This window comes from Melanaphis sacchari, unplaced genomic scaffold, assembly GCF_002803265.2.
Source record: "Melanaphis sacchari strain LSU unplaced genomic scaffold, SCAv2.0 Contig131_pilon_pilon, whole genome shotgun sequence".
NCBI classification, from domain to species: domain Eukaryota; kingdom Metazoa; phylum Arthropoda; class Insecta; order Hemiptera; family Aphididae; genus Melanaphis; species Melanaphis sacchari.
The window spans coordinates 136,073-149,771 of NW_020270541.1; the positions used below are offsets into that span (position 1 = coordinate 136,073).

Sequence of the window (13,699 nt, forward strand, 5' to 3'; positions counted from 1 at the left end):
TATTATAATACTTATTTTTATTCAAAAACACTTCAGAAATCTTAAAATAACCCTATTGCAAAAATATCATATTAATGTATTTTGTTTTTTAAAAAGAAGTTGTTCTTTCTGTACTTGCTGCTATTTGACGGAACACGTCATGTTTGTATAATGTATATAGTTACTCATTTATAAGCAATGTGAATACGATATAGGTAGTGACCAAAGCGTGAAAAGTGGCGAATACACAATAAAAGTTACACTACTAATAATTAATATATATACTTATATTATTGACTTGTATCAGTAATATATTAGATAATCACTATCATTACCATCGCATGTCATTAAAGCGTGCCTTCTATTGAATATTAAAATCAAACTGACAAATGTCGCCGCCACCGTAATTCACACAATACTTGCTTCCTGCACTCCGCTGTAGTTCCTCATTATATAGGTAATAGGTAGTAGGTAGGTACTTCATACATCGCTTGATATTTGATAAGAATATATTATGATTATGATTATTATTAAATATTAATAATATTAGATACCTAGGTACTGTTATTGTTGCGTTTATGGTTTGTATAGTATGTGTTGCGTTATTATTACTTATTTTCACCGGTTGTCAGCCGTCGTTTCTAGTTGGCGGCCACATATATTAGGTATACGTATTATAATATATATTGTCTCGCTTGCCGTTTATGTGCGTCGCATCATTATTTAGGTATATGCTAGTGGGTTAGGTATAGGTATATAATATTATATACACATTATTGATATTCGTTCGATGGGGCGGTGGATAGTGGCGTGCAAGAGAAATATTTCTGTTTTCGACTGTCGTCGTCCTCGTCCGTAGGTTCAACGGTTTCTTTCGAATGTATGCGATGCGTTTCGTTTTGTTTGTGCTCTTTTATACACTGCAGGGCGCTGGCTTCCGCAGCTCCGATCTGCGCGGACATTCCGTCGGCGAAACACATCACCGGCTCAGTAGTTTTATCACTACAATGTTTCGCGCATGTGTAATAGATCTCCTAATGCGTCTTAATAACATATGAATTGTATTGTATTCCTACTTACATACCTCAGAAAAAGGTATACTTATCTAATAGTAGTTTTAGTAATATTATAACTATGAAATTAATAAGTTATTATAACGTTTTCGAAAAATTTAATTACCATATTTAAAACTGTACTGACAAAATAAATGTTGTAAGATTATTTTACCAAGTATGTAAAAATATATAGCTAATGAATTTACAATTAATTATATAAAAAACTTGGTTTTAAATACAAACTATATCTATTAAGCACCAATATAGATTGGTAGTGATTCAAAATATATCACATTATAGTTATAAACAAATTTGAAAAAATTGACATCGCTTCACTCAATACAAATTTCTTGATACAATATTTACCACTGATAATTAAAAATAAACAATAATATTACGATCGATGATTTTTTTTTCTCATAAATATCATTCATCTGTTTTTAATCCAAAATCCATTTTCCATGATCAACTACAATAGTGGGAAACATATCAAAATATTTTGAATACAAGTAATCATGATTCGTGACATTAATGCTAGTTGAATATTTAATTTAAATATTATATATTATTCTTCAGTCAATGCCTGCAAGTAAACATTTATTACCATATCATTTCCAAAATTATTAGATTCCGTTTAAGTTATGACTTATGATTAACCACTAGTACAATCAATAAGTTCTACTTAAAAAAATTTAAACAACATACGTTTATTGAGTAATATGTATATAGTATACCTAGTACCTAGTTATAGGTATAACTAGGTACTTGTAATCACGCAAGTCACTTAAATTAATTTTAATAAACAATAATAGATAAAAACTAAATTAAATAGATAAATTACGTGATCACTTTTCTTTAGAAGTTCGAAGAGGTCTGTGGTTGAAGTTCGAGAACTGTTCTACACGCTGTACAAGTATTTGTGCATCCCTATTATAAAATTTATAAAAATAGATTCTTACCTTTTTGCAGGCCGACAAGTTGTTGTGAATCTTTACCAAGCTTCGCCTGAGTGATAGATTTATTATATAATAAATATAATTAATATTAAAAAAATATATTTTTACTTGTAGTTTATAACTATGTAAAGGTACTATTTAGTTCAGCTATGAGCTAGTTTACTAACTATATACTTTATAAATCTCATTGTATTTATTATTGATAAGTTTTATTTTCTGACGTTTAAACGGTTCACCCATTATTGCACGTGTTTTGTATTTTTGTTTTATATATCATATAACGATATAACGTCACGGATCTTTTATCGACTAAAATTATTTGAACACAAAGATGATATCAAAATTCAGAAACAAAATTTAATAAAATAGGTTACGAGACGAGCTGTAATTTAAACTTTTATAATAAAAATATCATTCTTACTTTATACAAAAAAAGAAAAAATACTAAGATATTCACGGGGGAGAACATTTTTTAAATAACTGAGAAAAAATTAGGAAAAATTTTCAATTTTCTCACTATAGGAAAACTGGAACATAACACCTGTTTTTTATATATACCTATACATATAATATGTGTATAAAGATATATTATTATATGTTATGTATATTAAAAGTTTTTATTTATAAACAAATTTGTAATGATCAAAATTAGGAGGTTGAGTAAGCTGAGTAAAAGAATGAAAATAAAAATCCATAATAAACACCACCTGTTTGGTATGGATATTTTTACTCTTATAAAGAGTACTATACTCTTGCCAAAGAAATCTTTAATTCAGAATCGTCACCGATAAAAGAAACAAAAATAAATAATATTAAAATATAATTTAATATCGCGATAAACCATGTAGCTATTCTTTTTTAGATAAAAGTGCTTTTTGTTATAATTTCTTTTTTTAATGTGCATGTTATTTTTAATAACGATTAATTACTGAAAACAAAATCACCACGAATTATCTCGCTGCCTTAACGTTACACAATGCGTCATTAAATTTCTACGCTTATCCTATATAATATTATATTGACATTAACGAAAATTATTACGATCATATCATATCGTAAATCGTAATACAGTTCGTTTATTTAAACTCTGAAACTTCAAATTATTGAAACATATACGTTCATATTATATACATGACTGTAAAAATAATTGTTTTATATAAATGCATAAAAAACACTCGAATATGAAAAGTACCAGTTATTTGAGATTATAAAAATAATATACTCTCCGCACCCCATACTACGACGTGTGAACGCTCATAAATGCATCAATTTATTACAATATTATTACATTGATTACCTACAGAGTGTATTACTTATCAAATACTGTGTAAATATGTATGTAGGCTTTTTTACTAGTCATTACATATTATAGTTATAAGTAGCTTAAAAATCCTTTGCGTTTACATAAAATCTTTTGTTGTAACTTGTACCTACGTAAAATTTTTTAAGGCATCGAAGAATAATTTGTATTTTTTTCGTAATTTAACAACAACACCATTTAAAAATTGACAAATTAATTGATTTTATCATCTTATTACTCTAGTGAAATATTTATCAGTTTTAATAACACGATTCTAACATTATGTTTCAAAAGCATTTTTACACGGTTTGTCTTTAAAAAAAAAAAAACAATATCGAGGTGAAAAGAAAAAAAACAATTTTAGATATTTATAGGTTTCTAATTTTTAATGTTTCGAATGTATACCACGCATTACTTATTTAATAATAATACACGTTTTGTAGAAATAACAACCATACAGCGTGGTAAATAATTACGCATGTCAGTATGTCACAACTTATTAGGGATGGAATGCATCGATTTTACACGAACGTAAACGGAGAGTGGTAAAATTGATTTCTTGTATAGTCGCTCTTCCATGAGACACTTACCTACCACGATATTTAGTGCGGTATGCGATTACGTACTGTTGAGAAATCGTGTGCATTAATAATGTATATAGATAGGGACATATTATAGTCGGGCAACCAAACAAGCTTACATCAGCAAACAATTGCTTAAATTAAGACGGAAATCGCCATCCCACGCCCGTGTCAAATCGTTAAAATAGCTGTATAGCACGACGACGAGCTCGCGATTAAATTAAATAACGTTATGCTCGACTAAATCATATCATATAATATATATATATATATATATATATATATATTGTACGTTTGTACTCGCATCATATATCTTCGATCATTCGTGAATCCTTAAACCTCCAATTATCATTCATCGTATCATAAGACTATTATTATTATTATTATCATTATCATCAGCAACAGCATTACAATTATTATTACATTAATGCGCCAACGAACCTCTCTACCATTCGTCTCCTTTAGTCGGCATTGTGGCGGAGGTGGAAGCGACAGCAGCGGCGGTGACCGTAGCCAAAGAAAATAATACGACGAGCGGCACGCGGCACAGTAACGTCGATTGCCGTCACGAACGTAATTTTTTGCAGTTCCGTCTTCACGTTTTGATTTTGTTTTAGTGTTTCACGTTTCTATCATTCCGATTACTGGTTAATTCTTCATTTTATTAATTTACTACCAAACACATTTCGATTTCGTCGGCATCATCGTTGTTGTCAATGGCTTCAAGAAACCGCTGCTGCAGATTGCCTGCAGTATGTACATTGTAACTAGAAATAACTAATAATCAATATTATCTTGTTTAATTGTGCAAAAAAATACAACTACTTATTACAATATAGGTATTTTAAAACACTATTATTATTATTATTATTATTATTATTATTATTATTACGTTTTAAATGTTTCGTTTTCTGCTGCAGCGTGAATCTATTTCGTCGGTAATTACGCGAATAATTCTCATAAACATTTGAAATAGTAACAATATTCGTTTTTTCTTCCATTTATTACCTACGGTAGTTGTATATCTGGCGGGCCCCATGTGTTTATATCATAAAGCAATATTTCTCTATAATTTATGGTATATACATAGACCTTATACTATAAGGTATACGGTCTATGGGTATATACCAAGCGACAAAGATAACGGAATCGTTGCTATATCTGATAAGACGAAAATAAAAAAAACGATTTGCCCTTGAAAATAAAGTTTAATAATTTAGTCGATTTATTAACAGTTGTAAATTTGCAATTGTTCTCATGTTTCAGATATGAGTGCCTAGAAATAGTACCTAGTTAGTAGTTACCGAAAGCATATTTAACGTACCTAATGTACCTTCATAGCGATATATTACTTAGTTATGTTTGCGAAGGAATGGTGAGTTATTTTATTATTTAAAATACTATAAATTATTATTTTTATTCTGACGTGTACAAAAATAGTTGTCCAATTGAAATGGTTGTCTTACTACCGTCTATGTTTTTAAAATACGACGTGATTAAATACGCCTATATACGTGCTAAACTGTGTGTTACCTGCCATGTTTTCTTACATAACGATCAATGATGGATGCCTGGGTGAATAGATTTAATCTGTGGTAATTGTACTTTCTCAGAACTAAGCAATTTATGAGCTCAATTAGAAATTTAACTAAATCTATAATACCTAATTAAAATATTATTTAAATAGTTCATAATTATTAATTTCTAATCATATCCAATTTAAATATAGCTCATATAATTTGGACAGAATTGAAGAAAAATATCATTTCATTTCATTATGTAGTTTAATTTGGATAACAAAAAATAATTATTTCATTTATTTTATACTTTTTAGAGTTTCCATATCTAAATATGTTTTATTATTTTAAAGATTATAACCCTAACTGTTTAATTTGTTTTTTAAAATTGTTTTCAAATTAAATTTGATATTTCATTATATAATATATTAGATAAAGTGGTATATGTTATAAATTTAAATATTTTAACAAGTATAAATTGTTTATGATGTTTTTATAAGTGTACAAAAAATACTAAAATTGATCTCCTGGTAGAAACTAACTAAAATCACATAATAAATTAAACAATTTTTTTAACTATTAAATGTATACACAGTTATTAGGTTTTAAATTATCAAAAATAAAATGACCGAAAGAAATGTGTCGATGGACTTAGTAAGACTCTTTTTAATAAGAATTATATTAATTAAATTAAAAACATTTCATTTATATTTTATATTTCATGTTAATTAAAATTTTGACTTTTTAAGCATGTATATTTTTTTCTAATTTAATTTAAATTTAAGTCTTTAATGAAATATTTGTATTTCCTTGAAAATCAAGTCTTAAAATTTATCTAAGAGTGGTGATTGGTATTTGAATAATATGTACAAATAAAATTTTTAAATTTATGAGTTAATATCATAAAAGTTTTAAAAAATAAAATAATAAAATGTAAAAACACTTTTTAAAAAGAAGAAGGAAACTATTCGGTAAATTTTTTTATGCTATAGTATACTAATTTTTTCATTCCACTTGAAGTTTTTTTTTCAAAACTACAACTAAGCCATTAAATACAAGTAATAATACATCCTTTATATTTATAGTGGGTATATGTATATAAGACTGTCAATTATTATTCACAACGATGACGTGATTTTAATGATATAATTATACTTCGATTTATAGGTAATTAAAAAGATGGCCCAATCATTCTTAATTGTATCACTTATAAAATTTTAACGTACTTATAAAAATTAAAATATACACATACGTTCAATTTACTTGTATAACTATTAACTATATCTTAAATATAATTTTATAATATACCTTATATTTACATACCAATAGATCTAAAATAAAAATTCTTATTTATTAGATGAAAAATTAAAGAATCAATTATAACATTTGTCTATGTCGTGTTATCGTTTTCAAAACTAAATAAAAAATAGGCATGTCAGCTAGATAACACTGCACAAAATATTCCCCTAACTTGGAATTCTTTCTAAAATACAGGACGCTATAATAATAATTTATAGTTAATATAGTTTTTTTGTGTCTAAGGATCATACGCAAGGATAGCGGAAATATAACTTTAACTTTGTTTATTTAGTCGTGATTGTTATTGTATTATATTTTTTTAAATTTATATATCATAAAATATTACTGTTTGCTGAAAACAATAATTCTTAAAACTATAAATATTACATGTAGTTACAGTCTGACGTTAAAATGACGTAGGTTAGAATTCATTTAAATTTAAAATACTTTAAATTAGATCGGAAGTTTAATAACTTTGGCAACATATTGTCTTGTTTTTGAAAACTCTTGGTTTTTTTTTTTAAAATAATTTGGCATGGGTGTATTCTACAAGTTTATATGTTTGAGAGAGAAATTTAAATTATTTTAGCCAAATTTAAGTAAAATTTGAAAGAAATACATTTAACGAATTCAATTATTTTTATTACGTATATATTTTTTTAACTATTGTACTATTGTGACGATAACAATTGTTATTCTGTAAATCGAATTACGAATTATTTTCTTTTCCAAATTTAATATATAGGCGTTTAAATTTTCATTATTCAGTAAGTTAAATAAACACCGTCTTTCAGGGTTACAGTCAAGTATTTTATAACGATCAATGCAAATTGCTTCTTGTTGACCTCACTGCATCTTTTAGCATGATTAACATCTATTAGTTATTATCGTTCAATGGACTCTAGTAATATATAATATCTAGCTATGTTCGTATTGTGCTATTTTACTAAGGATGTGTAGTTATACATACTGTATAGTTTATAGTACATATTATATAAATGTACAATTATTTCATTGTTAAAATTATTGTAACAACTTAAAATATTTTTTAGAGTAATTTGTTTTGTTGAAGTTTATTTGAACATTGATAGGTACAAAAAATACATCAAAAGGATAAATGAAAAAAATTGTTATTTGTCTTATTAAAATACGAACGTGTGAAAGATTCTCGCCTCATCTTCGATTATCGATTTTTATTTTTCATTCACCTTCTCGCTTTAAAAAGGAATATATATTTTTTTTATAATATATTTAATGTTTATAGAATTTCCACAATATAATATGTCCAATTTTTTTTGTAGTTTCTATTGTGTTAGAAAGATAAATAGCTTCCTGGTTGAGCCACTGCATAAAAAGGTCTAAGAACTCCACTTAAGACTCGTCTGTACATTTTATGGAAGTAGGTAAAAGGTAAACCTACATTATTGTTAACAAATCCTAGGAAAACTATAAAATATCGATTAATTTTTACTTTCGAAAACTTGACTATTGTTTCTTATTTTTCTTAAAGATAATCACTAGTTAATAATATAACAATAGCCAATTTTAAAATAATGAAATTAATTAAAAATATTAATAAAAAATACCTTTTAAACTTTAATTGTCATGTTTCTAGAGACAAATTAACCATTTTTCGATTATATGAAATGTGATTATACAAATATTCTTTTTTTTTATTTCATATCATTCTAATGAAGTTGCAAGCTGTTTTAATTCTTACTTTCTACACCAGGCTTTCTCCCACGTGTTTTTATACAGAGTATATATTATCTGAAATAATTTATCTCCATTATTCTTCATGACTTCTGAATCGCATAATAGGAATAAACAATTATTATTAACGTTATATTAATATATTACACTTATTAAGTATTTCAAGATATTGATTTATTTAAATTAAATAATAACTGGTAAATTAATCATAAAAAATATCCCAAATGTTATACATAATTTCAATTATACGTAATTTATTTCAACTCAGCATGCTTTTCAGTATTTTTTTTTTTATATTCATAAATACTAACATCCAACAGATTATAAAATACTCGTTTTTTAATTGTTTTATATAATACTATGTTTTTTTTAATGTATATTTAAGTATTATGCTAATTTTGATTGGTTTAAAATAAATAATAGAAACAATATAAATCTCATAACTTAATTATGTGTTAATATATTTCACGTAAAAGATTAAAATAAAATTTATTTCATACTCTATATTTATTTGTGTAAAACTATATAATATTACCTCTAATAAACAAGATTTCTTCTAATTTAATTATTTATTATATCTCTTCAAACATGTATTTAATAGATTTTATCCATACAGTAAAATACTATATTATTTGTTCATTTTTATAATGTGTAATATCTAACAATCAAAAATAGGTTTCTATTGTTTTTTTTATAATATAGAAATGTGTGTTTAAATTTTAGAATAAAAAACAGATTTATTTCATTTTTTGATCGTATGAACTACCAGTATTAAAATCAACGTAAACTTTAAATAATCAAAAATACCAACAATATATATTATATTTTATGTTTCTTATCTGAAACTGACTGAAACGATGGAGTATAATAGTAATTTATACATACAGTTTATTAATAATCACTTAATTATTTCAATTATTAAATCATTATTTGATTTTAATTAAAACTACTAAAAATAAATAAATAAATAATATACGTTAAGTAATATTAAATTTAACAAGTTATTTGCTAAATAATTTTTTTTTTTAATTATTTTTAACATTTAAAATAGTTGAATCATTTTTAATGGGTCTTGTCATTCAAGTTTTGTGATACGATTTTTTTTAACCATCCTCATCAATAGATCATTTTTTGGAAAAAATATTTATTTATATAGTATAAAATTATTATATTTTTTATTTCTTCGAATACTATTTCATATTAATCATACTATTTATATGTTAGTATATCGTAAAATTGTTATCAATAGTAAAATTTCCCTTCTGATAATTGTACTATTAAAAAGTGTTTTGAGGTAAATGTTGTCTAGTGTATTAGCTCTGTATAATTATGTTGACAAATCAAATTTAATTCTAATTTACCTAGAAAACATGTTTATTTTAAAATTAATTTACATGAGATATATCATTGTAAATAGTATATTTTACTATTGTTACTATAGTTACTTAAGAATCTAACCGTATTTTTATGAGTTATACTTAAAGTAACATCACTCTTAATTTATGTTTTCGGATTTAAAATGATTTGTATGTATATTGCTCTACCGTAAACGAAATTGCTTTTATTATTTTCTATTAGCCTTGGTAATATTTCCTTTAGGCCTCAAAGTGTGCAAAAATATCAAGGTCAAGTTGGTTAAAAACTCATGTTTTTTTAATCTCGTGTTTTCAAATTATACATATACTTATTTTAAAAATTCGAATATTACAGCGTAATTAGGATATTTTTTTCATTTCGTTTTTATTATAATATTCATACATTAAATAACTTAAAATATAGTTTAATTCTTAAGTGGCTAAAACCTAAAATTAACCATAAAAAAATCATTACTATTATTCGAGCTAACTTATTTTAATTTAAAGAATATTTTCAAAGAAGGTAACAATTATTACCTTAAAAAAAAATTATACATGCTGTAAATTAATAAAGTTAATACCTAGTAACATCGTAATAATCATTGATTTTATTAGTTTTTTGTTAAATTATATTATAAATAAAAATGATTAAAATACGATTTTTAATTATACACATACATCAACATGTATCTTTTAAGGAAGTACTTGGAAAAAAATAATTCTCCTATCAATAGCGATAGTTTTCAATAAAAAAAAAATAAGGTATAGCATATTTTTATACCTAAATTAAAACTGTAGATACAAATTAGGTATTTTTATTTTTTATTTAAAAATGTATTCTGTATAATAAAATATTATAAAAAACTTTCATAAAATTATATGCGATAGCGTGGCTAAAAATTAATAGAATAATGAAATTTCAATAATTCTTAAAATGTTAATTTATCAATAAAATATTAACTAAATAACACAAACAAAATTTTAGTGATCAACACTTTATATTTAAAAAATTGAATAGAAAATAATTCAATGTTAGTTTAGCATTTAAAAACATATGATATTATTATATTAATATTTAAATGTAATAACATTATGCTACATATGACATGAATAACTGATGTAAAAATTATTGATCTTGATATCCTGTCTCAGTGGTTTTTTTTTTTTACAGTAATACCAGTTTGATACTAAGTATAAAGGTATATTAAATGACATAGATATATGATACATTTATTTTTAGTTGTCATTTATTTTTCTCGCTTATAAATGTAGAATGAATATTTTCTAAGCAAGTATATGATGATGCTAATAAACTTAACTTTACCAAAACATAACATCAATTACTCTTGTTTCAAATCACAAGCCTAATAAAAAATATTAATATTACGTATGTATAAATAAAAATATATATAAGTGAGTTCTTTTAGTGCTGATGATATTTAAATAATTGAGATTCCTATACTTTTAACTCAAAAAACTAATGTATCAGTTGAAATATAAGGCTTAATAGTAATTAATTATTATTAATTTAAAATTATTTATTGTTATATCTTCATTTTTTTTTTTTTTTTTTTTTTTTTTTGTAGGTTTTTATTTCATGGTTTTTAGTTCGATAATTTATATAAGTATGCACTTATTAATTGTATTTCAATCAATATAAATTAATAGTAAGATGTGTTTAATTATTATATGTTATTATTGAATGTATTAAATACAAATGTACATTTTAAGTGTTTCATTAAAAAAAATTTTTTTAATGCAGTTTAAAGTTCGAATATTTTATCCTTGTACCATTGATTTTTAATTTATCTGAGGTTAATTCAAAGTAATTACTTTGTAGGCCATATCAAAAAAACCTCAAAATATGTTTCAAGTATGCACGGCATGTAAGAAACTCATGGCTATGTCATACTTTACGATACACTTAATTGATAAATTATATTTTAGAAAATTTATTTTAGCTGTAGGTAATTATTAATTATCGTTTGAATAAAGCGAGACAGTTTTTCTAATTTTTTTTCGAGTAATTGTACTTTGTAGAACTTATTATTCTACCATTATTACCTATATAAATATTATGAATAAATCATTGTTCTTTTTATTAATTAATAAATATGATAAAATTCGATTATATTAGTGTTGACTATTAGTTTTGGTATTGCGAATTTCATTAGATTTAATCACAGTTATGGATGATATATAAATAAGTGACGTGATCAAATTTTAACATAATGTATGATGTAGGTATCTATGGCCTATACTGCAATAGAACAATTTTATCATCTTCAGACTCTGTCCATAGGTAAACACTAAAAGGATTTTGTATTCAAACACTAAAAAGGATTACCTAAAAAAATATTTTTTATATTGATATATATCTGTGTATTATATATACTCATTATATATATAATAAATAATAAGAATATCTGCATCTCAAATTTATACAAACTAATAAGTAAAAACAGAGGATTAGTTTTAAAAATTTTAATTTTTTTAATTTTCTTACGTCAATGTTAAAAATGTTTGTACATCCCTTATATTACAAATTATAATTATTTTTTTTTTAAGAATTTTAAGATTTACCTACTCAAATAAAATAGGTCAATATGATGGATATTGGATAATATACATTCGTAAAATCACTAACTGAGTTTTACTGTTTCTAATAAATCCAACGATTACCATTAACTATAATACTTATCCATTAGGTTTCTGTCGGAATTTCCATTTAATAGTGTGAAATCGCGTAATATATTGTTAATGATACAATTACTCGTATAACACTGCATAGACGTTTAAAGAGTCGCGAGAAACCACACATTTTCTATGAGGTCGACTACATCGAGGAACTATTTTATAGTGATGAATTTTTATTTGAAAAAAAAAAACCTCTGAATTATAATTTGTAATATGTAGTTAGTAGCAACGATACAGTTAGAAGGTTTTGAATCATTTGAAATCAACACATTTTTCCGGAAATGGGATGCACCTGAAATCCTAATTATTATTTTCTGTTATACATATAAATATTATAAAATCGTAAGAAAAAAAAATGATGATTGATCAATAAGTAATAATTAATAATTAATCGTAGTATATCGCTGGCATTAATGCATTATATAAAATATCAAACGTGTAAATGAATGACTAATTAGTATAATCGACTGTAAAGGTTATCTAGGGCCTTGGCAATCGAGATAATATGATTATTGAAGTAAATAACAGCCGTTTCATAGTTTTGACATTTTCCGCACACATACGATTTCTCGTCGTCTTTGCAGTAGGTAGTCGTCGGCTGCGCTGCTGCAGTAATCGTCGTGGTTTGTGGCGTTTCGGACCCGATTATGTGAGTGTGGTGTACCTCTTATAATATCGTTCCTACCCATATTATTTTATTATATAAACTGTGATATTATTACGATATCATGTACCTGTAGTTCAACGCGTGTCAAGCGTTACCCAATCGACGACGATGATATCGTTATTGTCTGCGTATCACCGGTAAGCGATATTTTTTGGCAAAACAATACTATCCTCGTATTATTATTATTGTTATAATATACCGTCCGTAATACAATCATTTAATAATAAACAATAATGATTCAATAATAATCATCGCACGTCGCAGCCGAGTGTACCGCATTCGTGCGAGTGAGTGTGTATCGATAGTGCGTTGCGTGCGCGATCGTCGGTTTTTGCGCGTGTGCGCGCGCGATTACAATCTCCCTCTAATTTATGCAATGGCAATAATAATTCGCGACGTCGGCGGCGGTGGTAGGGATATTTAGTGAACCAAGGCAGAACGGCGCGGCGGCCGCGGCATCGGCGGTGGCGGCGGACTCGGCTGTCAGTGCCGATTCTGTGGAGTGTCTGCGCCAACCGAAAAAAAGCACAGGTCCACACACGCAAACGAGAAACACGAATTAGATAAAAAAAAAAAAAAA

General features: G+C 25.5%; 1 protein-coding gene across 4 annotated transcripts in view; it reads left to right on the plus strand.

The window, feature by feature from the left end:
- LOC112591330 (trehalase) overlaps positions 1 to 13,699 on the plus strand; it is a 95,992-nt gene that overhangs the window by 51,249 nt on the left and 31,044 nt on the right. The window contains exons 1-2 of one of the 4 annotated variants that reach the window (XM_025335107.1): positions 4,416 to 4,623; positions 5,138 to 5,246. The exons of 1 other annotated variant lie outside the window; for it this stretch is intronic. The gene's annotated coding sequence lies outside the window, so the exon portion shown is untranslated. Of the gene's footprint in view, positions 1 to 4,415; positions 4,624 to 5,137; positions 5,247 to 13,027; positions 13,257 to 13,699 lie in introns of those variants that run through there. 2 more of the 4 variants (XM_025335108.1, XM_025335106.1) reach the window with 2 other exon arrangements.